General features: G+C 34.2%; 1 pseudogene; it reads left to right on the top strand.

The window, feature by feature from the left end:
* Positions 1-6414: 6414 nt before the first annotated feature.
* On the top strand, positions 6415-11816 carry LOC148614927 (uncharacterized; annotated as a pseudogene).
* Positions 11817-14569: the final 2753 nt, after the last annotated feature.

The raw sequence follows: 14569 nt of genomic DNA, 5'->3' as shown, positions 1-14569 counted from the left end.
ATAAACAACAGCACAAACACGGAAAATGACACTCACTCTATCAGGAATACTGGTACGTACTTGTAAAAAATACATCTAAAATCTGTGACATCAATGTACTGCATTTTGATATGAATTTTGCCCTAAAACAGGACAGAATCGATATTTTGGATTTGGAGTGTAACCAAAAATTGTAATCGTGAATTTTTTATAGGAATCATAGGGGATGCAGGCTTGTAGCCCAATTACATCCACATCTTCTTTATCATTATTGCCTGTTTTTACACAACTTCCTGGGTTTCCGTTAAACAGGTTTGATTCTTGGTAGTGGTTGTACTTCACAGGTTGATTTTCCCAATGTTTATATAGACTAATTTCAAACTCTACCAATATTTTTTTTTTTTTTTTTTGCATTTACAACACTCAGTGGGAGGTAGTTTCAAGGGTCTACCACTTCGATTTTAGCATATTTCCTGATGTTGAACCTACTATGTTTCTTACTGTTTCTTATTTGTGACCACATATCCTAGTATTATCATCCAGAAGTAGCATTTCTGATGCTACCTCTTCATTATACACTCATTGACACGTTTAGGTTTACTGCACGCACGATACCTAAACGCACGCCATGCAAACACTCATATTGTTTGTTTAAACGCGCAATAGACGAACAATGAAAAATAATGATATTAACAAATACTTATGAACAAAGTACAAATACAATACAAAATACAAAAGCTTTATTTAACGTCGATATTCTAAAACAATACAACATAAGCTCCTTGGAGCTTTTAAAATCGACATACATGCACTACAATAAATAACATTTACATTGCAAGTACAATACGTGGTAACTATCTAGTCCTTTTCATGCAGACGTACATAAATCATTAGGCAATATATAAGGCAAACAGTAGCAAATGTAAAATAGGATTAAAATGAAAGAGCAGCACTATAAATAGCAAACAATGTAAAAGCATAAAGCAGAGCTGTTATGAATAGCAAGCAGAACAATGACATGACCTGCAGTTCCATGAGTTTAGAAGATTCTTAAATTGAGTAAAAGATGATTCTCTACGAGAGCGGTCTGGCAGGTCATTCCAGATTTTTGCAGCAAAATATTTAAAGGAGTTTAACCCATACCTTGATGTTCTGACGTTGGGTAGTTTTGCTGTGTTCTGATATCTGAAATTACATTTATTTTCCTTTATTCCAATTAGGTCATGTAGATATACTGTGCTCTGTCCATTTATTATCTTGAAAGTTTCAACTGCAATACTTCTAATTCTTCTTACTTTTAGGAATGACATTTTTTATTTTAACAAAAGCTCCTCATATGTGCTAGTATAGTCGCTATAGATAAATTTAAGAGCCCTTTCTTGAATTTTTTCCATTTTAATAGTATTAGCCTCACTACAGAAGTGCCAAGTGACAGGACAATAGTTAAAATTGGACAAAATAAAAGAGTGGTAAATTGTTAACCTACCAAGTTTATTTAAGTGTTTCCCTATCTTTTTTAAAACATTTAACTGTTTTGAGGCTTTTTTTGCAAATGTTGGCTACATGAGTATCATATTTCAACTGGTAATCTATTGTTACTCCTAAAAGTTATACTTCATCCTCACATTTTATAGTAGTATCGCCAAGATGAAAGTTTTTATCGTAAGTTTTTCGGCCAATGGCAAGTGCCTGAAATTTATCAGGGTTTGCTTTCATCTGATTCACTGCAACCAATCTATCAATTTAAGCTCTCTGCCTCCAATTTTCTTTTGACTTTATCAAGATTGTATCCAGCATAAGAAAGAGTATTGTCATCAGCGTTGTTATAGAGAGAAGAATCCTGAATAAAATAGAATATATCATTTAGAAAAATATTGAATAATACCGGTCCTGGAATTGACCCTTGTGGCACCCCTTTATAAATTTTCTCCCACTTACTAAATGAGGATCCTGGTTTGCCACACTGCTTTCTGTTTGACAAATAATATCGGAGAAGATAAGGAGCCTTATCTGAAACACCATATGGTTTTATTTTATCTAGCAGAAGATTACGTGGAAGCAATCAAATGCTTTGCTTAAATCCATCAAAAAAGCAGCTATAAATTTATTATCATCCAATGCTTTTTTTCCGTCTTCCACTATTTTCAATAATGCAGTTTGACAACCATAGTCAGCCCTAAAAGCTGAAAGATAGTGATGGAAAATATGGTTAAAAATGCAGTCAATTGTACATCTATGGCCTTTTTAAAAATGGAAGTATAGGGAAGTATACTTAAAGGTCTATAATTAGACTTATATAGGGCATTATTTTTCTTATAGCATGGCACAACTTGGGCCTCTTTTAGTTTTCTGGAAATTTAGAAGTTGTTAAACTTTTATTTATCAATTTTGTGATAGGTTGAGCAATGGCTGGTTTAGCAAGTTTTAGCAATTTGGGGGATGTACCATCTATGTCTGTTGCTTTCTTAACATTAGCTCTATTTGTTTTTCTACAAAATTACACTCAATTTCTCTAAATTTTAACGGTTCAACATCTTTTTTATTTTCGTTTATTTTTGCTATGCTAGGGTGTTCTTCATTGATAGCAAACTCTGATCCTATATCCTTTGCCACATTTATGAAAAAGTTGTTAAATTCTGTGGCTACTTGTGCTTGGTCATTAATGATTTGATCATTTTCTTCCAGTATTATGTCTTTGTTACTGATGTTGCCGTCATTACTTAAAAAAAGGTTTGATTGTAGGCCAGAAGTTACTTGACCTAAGGCCACCGATACACCGCGCGCGCGTTTGAAAAAAAAAATTATTTTATGGATGTTTTCTTAATTTTGTTAACTAAGTTCCTCTGTTGTCTTTAATTTTCCCAGTTTTTACTAGATTTAAATTTTAGGTTATGCATCATCTTTTTCTTGTATACGGCTTTTCTCAGCTTACTATTCCTAAAAGGGGCAGGTCTTGCTATTGATTTCCTACTTTTCATTGGGGCATGTTTGTCCACTATTTCAGTGAAAACTGATTCAAAATGGTTATATGTTAAATCAATATTACTTTCTGAGTTAAGACTATTAAAATCTGCATTATTCAGATCATTTAAACAATTTTCTTCTGAGAAATTTTTGAAACTTCTGTAATTTTTAGTAGCACGTTTCCTTGGCTCAACATCGCACCTGAACTGTATTGATATCATGTTGTGCTCATCACTCTACCCACAATTAAAATTCAAAACATTCATACAATGATTTGGGGAATATGACAATATAACATCGTTAAGACTGGGGCGTGCATTTCTTGTAAAACATGTTGGTTCCTTAACTAAATTGTGCAAATCAAGAATATCACATACAGATGTTAAAGGAATGGATTTATCATATTTCAACATGTCATAATTCATATCACCTATGAACATAAAATTGTCATATTTTGTTGTTATTTGATCGGCTACTTTAGTAAAATCATTATTAAAATCATTATCTTTAATTGTCTGTGTGCGGTATACACCACTGATGAGCCATTTGTGATTTCCAATGCGGATTTCTAATGCTACAGATTCTATGATTTTGAAATCTAAATCAGTTTTTCTGTCACATGGTAAATCTGCCCTTACATACACGGCTAGTCCACCGCCATGTGCAGTTCTGTCTTTTCTCCAGAAGTGGAACCTGTCTACTGTGAATTGAGCATTAGTGAACGAATCATATATTCTAGTTTCTGCCAGAAACAGTATATTAATAGTATTTGTTTCAAGTAGTTCTTTAACGTGGCAGAATTTATATCTAAAACTGTTTATATTGATATACGCTAATAACAGTTTTTTAGGGTGGTTCCGTTTGGCTTCTTTTACTTTAGCAAACATATCGTATTTATCATACCTGATCTAGATAATGCACTTCCGATTGTGTTAAATTCATCATCATTTCTAGTTGATGTATTAAAAAAAGAATTGCTGAAGTTTGGTAAGCGATCATAGCAGATATCACAAAAATAATTTTCATCGCTTGTTTACAGTTTATTGTACTGTTGGATTGTAAGGAGTGAACATTTCAAGTTGACCCATAGATCATAAAAGTCGCACTGGATGACCTTTGGTTATTTTTGACAGGCTTTCTACATTTCAGACATGGGTATTCCACAGGGCCTGGGTTATGACGCACATCACCGCTTAAGAGTATGTATAAAAATTATTATAGCATTTGTGTGGTTCTCTTCTCTTCTGCCTACAGAGGACGTTACGCGGCCATTTTTTGTGTTTACATTTGTAGGGAATAGCTTTTCTATGGCAAAGTTGTTGTTGCCTGCATTTGTTACTATTGAGATTGCATAAAAGCCAGGCTTTCCGGCTTCTCTCTCCTCTGTATAGTTTCTGGTTAATAGTTTGGTGTTAAACGTAGACAAAATCCAGATATCAGGAGAGCAAAATTCAAGGTGTTCACTACTGCCGCCATATTTAACACAGTAAAACTCGAAATAGAATTGATAAAAATGCAAAACAAATAATAGCAAAAAATATAAAAATAACAGTTGAATAAAGGAAATACTGAATGTAGAAAAATTAAAGGAACGCTTATATATCGTGCATTTAAACCTAACCAAAATGGAGAGAGTAATCACGGGAACCAAGGTTATAGCGGTAATCAAAAGAATGTAATTCAGGGACAAGGACCAGACATGGAAAACAGACACACACAACAAAGAACATAAAGTAACTAAAATCATGATTGATTGATTGTTGGGGTTTAACGCCAGAGCAGCAATATTTAAGCTATATTCAGGCGATTAATATGAAATGGATGATAAAATGAACATGAAATGATGATGATGAAATAAAAAATGGAATGGGACACAAGGATGATAGGGTCGATTGCCACAAGATAAAAGGGAGGGATGGGTAAGGTCGGGCAATTTAGCCTCCTGTGGCGGAGCGCAAAGGTTCCTTCTCCTATCGAATACTAAAACAGGGTTCTTTAACGTTCGAGGAACGTGGCATCTTACCCAACACGGTGCACCACCATGGTTTGCGGTCAGGTTTTCCGTATTATAGCCTGAGAACCCCAGCATGTAACACGCCAAGGTACCCAATTCCACCACCTGGGGCACACATCCTAATTGCTCTGTGGGCAGAACGCCTAGCCCCCGGCTAGGTTTCTGAGCATTATTTAGTCGCCTTTAAGACAAGCTTAGTGCTGCTGCAGGCCTACTCTTTTGACACCCGGACCTGCACAGGGCAAACTAAAATCATACATACAAAGTAACGAAAGCAAATGAGCAACTCGGTCTCCACTAAAAACTGGGAGCATGGACCCGGTGCACCGGTTGGATAAGCGTCCTCTGCTTTTCTAGAAACACCGCCGAGTTGCTCATAAGAAGTTGAGTTCGGGGTAGTCGAACGAGGAAAGGAAAATTATGACGCTTTGAACAAATCAGTTTTCATAGCGCAGATGGATACACCGTAACGATCCACGATCCACGATCCTCGAGTTCATGATGACGACCATAAAACTTCTGTAGTGATGACTTCAATCTTGTAGCAACATAACCTTGTTCCAGAAGCCTATTCTTTAGAATTCTAGCGCGATATAAAAAAGTATGTGTAGTTTCGGTAAGCTCTGGCATAACGTATGAGTTGTGATATAAACACGCAGGTGCTGAAGGGATGTTGCCACAGATGAGAGGAAAGTTGACAATTCTGAATGAAAAGTCATCACGATTGTCGTGAAGTTTGGTCAATAATTTTCCTTTACCATCGTCCTCTATGTGTAGGTCAAGATATGAGGCTGACTTCACAGTGTCTTGAGTATCCTTTATCTCGAGTAAAGGAGCACAATTTGTTCCCATTGAAATGCCGATCGTTTTTTTTGAAAAACGCGTCCACCACACTGGACAAATATGTTGTCGATTAAAAATTCCAGCATTTTGTGAACACCTTCTGTAAATTTGGAAGATGATTTGGAAGTATTTCTTAAAAAGTATGAGGAATCTCTACCAAGAACTATACATTTGTATCTAGGTGTACTATCCTTTTTTGAAAAATAACGATGTATAATGTTTTAAAGTCGGGATTTTAACTGAGTATGTGGAATAGAAGTATACAGTATATACAGACTTCGCTTACATATATAACACGTATTTACTATAGTATGCATGCATGACTTCGGACGATAATTTCCTTCTTATATTGATATTATTTATAGAAATACCTCTAGAATAGAAATGAGGGTTTTATGGGTAAACACTATGATCATATTATTTATTATAAATTTACTGCACATTATCATATTATTCGAAGTAATACTATAATATAGATGTTTATGACAATGAATTTTAATCTAAAAACCGACAGTCCCGCGTATTTAAGTGTCGCCCATCCAAATCTCCCACGAGTATTCTCATGTACATAAAGATGTATATAAAATATTTTTTAAATCGGTTAGCACAAGGTAAACACACAATAGCAAGAACATTTAAATGTATAATCATTTACGACATTCGTAGATATAAGGAAGTCGATTTTACACGATCAGAAAAATGAATGTGGAAGATTTTGAAATTATGATTAAGCTACATACAAAGTTCTGTGATTCCATAAACCCCACGTTTTTGATGGACCATTTCTATAGTCTAAACATATTTACAGCTAGTGAATGTAAAGAGTTAAAAAATGAGGGACGACCCGTTGGTGAACGGGCAAGTATTCTCCTGATGGAATTACCAGGGAAATTGGAGTCCATAGACTTGTTTCAAGAAATCCTAGAGAAAACTGGTTATAACTTTTTAGCCGATGAAATAAAAAAGATCAAGTCTCAGTCTATTCATAGAGAAAGGAAATGCATTAAATTTGGGACTTCAGAACTTATTCTTTATAGACATAAACTGAAGAGATTGACACATTCTGGGAAGCACTCAGAATTTTTACAGGAGTTACATAAAATGGAAAAACAATGGCTGGACGTTCAATGTAAGAAAAATAAGAAAATATCAATAGAAAAAATGCGAAATGTTGCCGATAAATATTTTTATGCGTTAGACGCGTATTGTGAGTATAAAAGATTAATCAATGACGAGACTTTTTCAAAAAGTGACGTTTTCCAGAAAATTCGTGAACTTTCTAAATTTACGTCCGAGATAAATACGCCGAATATGCTATGTAGCGCAAGACTTGGCTCAGCCCTGTTTGTTGCAAATAAAGACGATTTTGAAACGGCTCATGGATATATCAAGGAAGCGAAGCAGAAATTTAGTATGTTGAAAGCATACAGGGAAACAGGAATAGTTTTATACATTGAATATAACATGTTTTGTGTCATATATTCAGAAGGAATGACGTATGCTAACAAACAACATCTACTTGACTTGGGTCATGCGGCTGTTCAGCATTTTCAAGAAACTTGCCCATCTGTATCTAGGAATCAGATTATATGGAGAGTTTCTAGATCAGCAAGTAACAAAAGCAGATTTTAAACAATGCGAAATATCTACTGACTTTATTAGAGAATAACAAGGAACAGTGGAGACGGTTAGAAGTAAGGTGGAAGTGGTTCTATCATACTGCCAAAGCCAGAGTGCATTATTTAGAAAATAAATTGCCTGATGCACTATTTAACATAGAAAAGGCACTAAGTTTTGCCGAGGAAGGACAATATGTAAAAGAAGTGAAATGTACTAAACTGACTCTTACTCATATCAGGTATCTAGTTCTGAACAGTCCTGGTACATGCTCATTTTCTGTTTTTGTAGCTGACGTCATCAGCTATTCATCCACTATATAAGACCTGCATTTCTGCTATCCTTGCGGTTAATTTTTGTTTTGGTATACGTTATTTCGCGTTTTTATGAAATGTTGAGGCATTGCATATAATCTTTAATTTCCAACCATCATTTTAATACAACCGTATATAGTTTGTATATGGGCTTGAAAGAACAAACAAAAACCAGTTAAATATTACATGAAGTAACAATCCAGCCTCTTTGCACTTGGGTATATGTTCAAAATGCCAAACATATGGGGACTTACAATGTATGACCTCATTTATATTTTAGCACATCTTAAAATATCGTTTACCTCAATAATGAGACCTTTATAATGGTGAACTTTTCCAGCATTATTTATTAAACTTTCATGAAGGAATGTTGCCACAGATGAAAGGAAAGTTGATAATTTTGAATGAAAAGTCATCACGTTTGAGGTAAAGTTTGGTCAATAATTTTCCTTTACCCTCGATTTCTATGTGTAGGTCAAGATATGAGGCTGACTTCACAGTGTCTGTAGTATCCTTTATCTCAAGTTCTTTGGGTGTATATGCGACGTATCAAATCCTCAAAATTAGGATTGTTTAAAGATAATACTTCATCTATATAACGGACACTGACATTAAAGGATCTAGCTAAAAGATATTCTTTCTTTCTGATCAGATCAGCTATAAAGTCAGCCTCATAAGAGTGAAGGAATAGGTCGGTAAGTAGAGGAGCACAATTCGTTTTCATTGAAATGCCGACCGTTTTTTGAAAAACGCGTCCACCGCACTGGACAAATATGTTGTCGATTAAAAATTCCAGCATTTTGTAAACATCTTCTTCTGTATATTTGGAAGATAATTTGGAATTATTTCTTGCAAAATATCAGGAATCTCTACAAAGAACTATATATTTGTATCTAGGTTTACCATCTTTTTTTGGAACAACAACGATGTATAATGTTTTTAAGACGGGATATTAACTGAGTATGTGGAATAGAAGTATACATTGTTGAAAAATCATAGGTTTTAATGTTATTATATTCTGCTAATATTCTTAAACTGATCGTCTCCAAAAGATCTTTTGAATTTTTCAGGATCCACATCGAATTAATACCACTACTGGAGTAACAAGTGTTGTGGTAGGACTGCAAACCCTCTTTGACAGCTGTGATTATAGAAGTTAAAAGTTTTGAAAGAGGTTTGGTGGTACATTTTGCAGATCCAGCTATGTAACGTTGTTTGTATGGATTCTTGTGAAGTTTAGAATTCCAATATATAAACGGTAAATCACACTCATCGTCCTTGGTAGAGTAATCAAAGGAACCAAGGTTATAGCGGTAATCAAAAGAATGTAATCCAGGGACAAAGACCAGACATGGAAAACAGACATACACAACAAAGAACATAAAGTAACTAAAATCATACATACAAAGTAACAACAGCAAATGAGCAACTCGGACTCCACTAAAAACTGAGAGCAAGGACCAGGTGCACCGGTAGGGTAAGCGTCCTCTGCTTTTCTAGAAACACCCGCCGAGTTGCTCATAAGAAGTCGAGTTCGGGGTAGTCGAACGAGGAAAGGAAAACTATGACGCGTTGAACAAATCAGTTTTCATAGCGCAGATGGATACACCGTAACGATCCAAGAGTTCATGATGACGACCATAAAACTTCTGTATTGATGCCTTCAATCTTATAGCAACATAACCCTGTTCCAGAAGCCTATTTGTTACAGTTCTAGCGCGATACAAAAAGTCTGCGTAGTTTCGTCAAGCTCTGGCATAACGTATGAGTTGTGATATGAACACTCCATACGCAGGTGCCGAAGGGATGTTGCCACAGATGAAAGGAAAGTTGACAATTCTGAATGAAACGTCATCACGTTTGTCGTAAAGAAATGAAGAAATGATCCTTTTTCTTCATCTTGACTTTTCACACAAAACTGGTTTAAAGAGTGTTTGGAAACCAATATGTGAAATGTGGGCAACAAGTCTGTATAATGATGAGGTATGATCTGAAACAGGAGTGTCAAGACTTGTTTTGTAGAGGAAGTGCAGTAGAGTGACAGGTATAGAAATGAGTTTGGTTGTAATGTGATGAAGTCCAAGAGGTTTTTGTATGAAAGGAAGGAGACCATCTATTGAGACATCATGTAACTGCAATGGCCACTATACGTCACCTAATACAAATGTATACAAGTTGAATGCAACTTGATGTTACGAAATTATTTTGATGTGTTTTGTTTAACTGTTTTTTACAATGTAAAATTTACTAATGTGAATTCATTTCAGAATTATCATTTGAATATGTAATGAGTGTCAGGACGTAGTTATTTTAAATTACTTGTAGCAGCCACTCATCACGATTGGTTAACTTAAACGATATCTGTTACACCATTCTGGATGGTTTACCATTGGTTTTGTTAGTATCACTGAGTATTAATACTCATCGCATGTTTGTGCCATTACTCAATAAGAAGAACACACCTTTGACCTTATTTAACAGATGTAAATCACTTTTGCGGACCCTGGGCTCAACGCGAAAGAGTATTCTTAGCTGTTTGTGACGGCTTGAAATTAAATTCATTTGTTGAGGTATGTAAGAGGTAGGAGCTACTATTATGACCTCTTAAGATGCCTTCGAGACAGGCTTTTGGACCAAGGTTATAGGAACGTCTCATACGCTACCTAAAAAGTTTTATTTCTGATCCATATCTTATTGAAAAATACACTGTTTCTGACAAATAGATTATATATGATGGATGTTCATAATGTCTACAAAATGATTGTATGTAATTTGTACTTGTATATTATTAATTCATCTTTAACTTGACGCAATTTCCTACATAATTCAAGACTTTTCCAGTTGTACCTTGGATTTACATACATTTTATTGTATTTAGTTCTCTTTTTCACTTTCACTCATTTATAGTTCATATCTATTATACTGTTTTGACTACTAGTTTTACTGATAGTGACTGTTGGCAATTTCATGCTGCTGATTTGTGTTGAAATATACTGGAAATAATGAAGCGGGAGGTTTAGCGCTTTAAAACTGGTTAACCCACCTTTCATTTTGAAAAGCTTGTACCAAGTCAGGACCATTGCGGTGGTTTCCAACTTTCCAGTATTTACCCTGATATTGCCATTTGTTATACCGGCTTCTCTTTTTACTATGCCTTTCGACTACTGTCTAGATGTTATCAGTTCTATAATTTTGTTATTACCGATGTATTTTTTTAAGTGTCCGATCTCTGTGGTTATTTTATCGACACCGCTAATGATGTAATCTCTTGGCTAATTTTTTTCTTCATGGATAGTCAAGCAGTCATTAATTTTAGTTCTTTGAGTCATAAATTTGATTTGGCAGTTTTACCAACTGCGAAAATATATCAGCAGGTTTTCTTTAGAGTTAGCCTTTCAAGTCACATTGAGCGTATGAGCATGCTCATAACTTATTTGTTGTGCTTTTTCGCTATAGTAATCTTTACTTTTGTTGGAGAGCAATGAGTAGAGCGCACATTTACATGCATTGCGCCGGCACTTTTTTCAAATATCTTTATTGTACATCTTTAAAAATGATTAATAAGGTGGCGCTAGGACAAATAACAAAATCTACTTTGTACAGAGATAAGTGAAAAACAAATACATGGTTGCGTAATTAAGTTTTTAATTGTGCATGGTGACACGCTAACTATGTATTGTGCTCCTGCAGTTAGATTGGAATCTTGTCTTGAAATAATGGCGAATGAAAGTGGTGAGGTGAGAACGTTGGTCGCTAATTTGTTCTTGTGTATCATTTTTTAAATAAAACAAGATTCCATACAAACCATTTTGATCAATTAAGAAAGGAGAATCATGATTCGAACGGTAACAAATAGAATACATCCAAGATTAACTAAGCAAAGAAAATAGACACTGCAACAAAGAACATTAAATAACAAAAAAAAAAAAAAACATGCACATATATACAAAAGTAAATGAGAAACTTGACTCTGGTAAAAACTTTGGAGATGAACCAGGTGCACTGATAGGGTAAGTGGCCTCTACCTTTCTAGAAATACCAACATAAAATATCACGCCCAGAATAGACAAAAAAGAAAAGGCAAAATATGACACGGTTTCTCATGGTGCAAATTGGTACACAATAATGATTCATGAGGTCATACTGTCGAGATAAAACTTTTTTCAGTGATGACTTCAATCTTGTAGCAATATATTTCTAATCTAATTTTAAGAAGTCTAGCTCGCGCGGTACAAACAGTCCGCGTAGGTTCGGCAAGCTTTGGCACAACGTCTGAGTTGTGATATGAAAAATTCATATGCGCAAAGGCTGAAGGGGTGTTGCCACATATGAAGGGAAGTTTACGATCCAGAACGAGAAGTCATTACGTTTGTCGTATAGATTGATAGTAAATTGTCACTTTTCAATCTCAAAAGTAGGTCTAGATATAAGGCTGACTTTATAAGTGCCCTTTATCTTAGGTTCTTTGGGGGTAGATGCAGTGTATAGCGTTCCCGCATCTAGGATAGTTTAAAGCAAAACGTCTTCTATATATTGGACTCTATTATCAAAGTATCTAATTAAACAATATTTCTTCTTTTGGATAAGGTCAGCTATAAAGTCAGCTTTTTTAAAATGAAGGAATTTGTCCTTTCTCTTATTCGGATTATTTTAGAAATACCTAGACCTATATACTGACAATATACTAATATCGGTGAACAATGAATATCCTTTTAAGGGTTCACTGCATATCATGATCATATATCTATATATATAGATATATCTATATATATATATATATATATATATATATATATCTATATATATAGATATATCTATATATATAAACCTAATGTAATCATGTTCTTCTAAATAATAATACACTATTTTTATTACAATGATTTTTTTAAATGGTTGTATTCTTAACCAAGATTAAGCGTATTTTTCTACTCGTCATGTTGAGATGATATCTATATCCGGTTAACACGCAACACACCCGTTTTACAAACCATTTCATGAATTTAATAATAAAATACTGTTTAGAGTTTCGAGTTATGCATGTACATGTATTTTATAACTAAAAAATCGTTCACTCGACATAAACCTAAAAATGAGGATACTATATATAAAAAATTATGGTAATGCTACACATGACATTTCTTGATTCCATAGACCCTACATTTTCGGTGGATTATTTCCTTAGTCTAGGAACATTTACAGCTAGTGAATGCAGGGAGTTTACAGAATACCATCGACCGGTACGTGAGCAGGCAAGTAATTACTACCAAAGAAATTGGAGTCTGTAGACTAGTTTCAAGATATGACACAGAAAAGTGAAAAAAAAACGCCTTTTCAGCTGATAAAATAGGAAAACTCAAGTCTGAACAGATTTGTAGAGAAAGGACAAAAAGTTCATAAAAAGGGGAACATCAGTTCTTATTCTTCATTAACATAACCTGAAACATCAGAATCTATTCATTATTGACATAAAACTTAAGTGGTAAACGCATTCAGTGAAAGAAAAACCATAAACGATAACTTCAAAAAATGAAAAGCAATGGTATAGCGTTCAAGACCAGAATACACAAGTGAGCATAGCATGAAAGTGAAATATCACTGACAGATAACATATAACAGTTTTCCATGAAAATAATTTTTCTAAAAGAAAACTTTTATTTAGGATTCGCAATCTTTTTACGATCGGATGTGATCAGTAGAGCAAGAAACGAATCAGCTTTTTTGTTGGAAAAAAAGACGATTTTCAAATAATTGAGTCCAAAGAGTATTGGTGCATAAAGAGCTCTTATTGGTCCTAAAACAATTGAAAATTAAGTTTCGAGTTTTTTCTTTTTGTGCTTTTTAGTCACCTACAGGTTATATTTCTAGCAATGGTGTCCACATCTAGGGAACAACTTCATATTTAGTAAAATCACTTATAGTTTCTTGGAAGTAAAAAATGAAGTATTTATATAAGTCTAAAGGATTGTACAACGATACCGATAAAGATGTTAACGCACTATAATAAAATATATAATGGGCAAAATTTTCAGTCAACTAATAACCTTCTCCAGTGCCTTAAATAAAGAAGCACTGAAGGCATTGAAGGTCATTTGTTGACTGAAAATTTTGCCCATTACATATTTTATTATAGTGTGTTAACATCTTTATCGGTATCGTTGTACAATCCTTTAGACTTATATGGTTTTGTTTTTGTGCTGCATCGTCATGATTGGACGATCCAATACCCTTTATGTTTTTACAAACATGAATTGTATAAAATCTCTTTTAAAGTAAAATAATTATTTTTGATGTTAGGGTCTTTCAAAGCTTACTTAAAGGTGCATTTGCACTTGTTGATGACTTTTTGGTGAACTCTGAAATTTTTCGCTTTTTTTCTATTTAGGTTATACTATGGTGCATTTGCTACATTTCACTATATCCGTTATTTTTTTCATTAATTCAATCGCTTGACCTATATGAAGTTTCTATCTCATAGATGAGTCAAGATATCTTCAAAATATTACCGACTACCTACCGAACTTACAGTGAAGTAGCTCCCTTTGCATCACTGTTAGTCAAAGTATGATTCACAACTGTACTTTCTCAATCGCAATTACTTCGTTTACATTATGATACTTCGTTTAATGATGTCGTCGTATGTAATGTATTTTATTCGGTTCGCTACACTGTGTATGCAGTTTGTCCTTGTTTCCTGTATCACGTTCAGGTAATAAAAAGTGATTGTAAATCATCTGGAAAGAAATTTCTACAAAAAAACCTGAAGCATAAATCTAGAGAAAAGTAAGAAGACTCATAGTATTAGAAATGACAACTACACTGTAGTCAGTCATAACCCTTC

This window comes from Perna viridis, chromosome 6, assembly GCF_037379345.1.
Source record: "Perna viridis isolate PV_CMFRI_1.1 ecotype Kerala chromosome 6, ASM3737934v1, whole genome shotgun sequence".
Classification (NCBI taxonomy): domain Eukaryota; kingdom Metazoa; phylum Mollusca; class Bivalvia; order Mytilida; family Mytilidae; genus Perna; species Perna viridis.
Note: the sequence above shows the minus strand (reverse complement) of the source record. Positions and strands in the feature narration are given on the sequence as shown.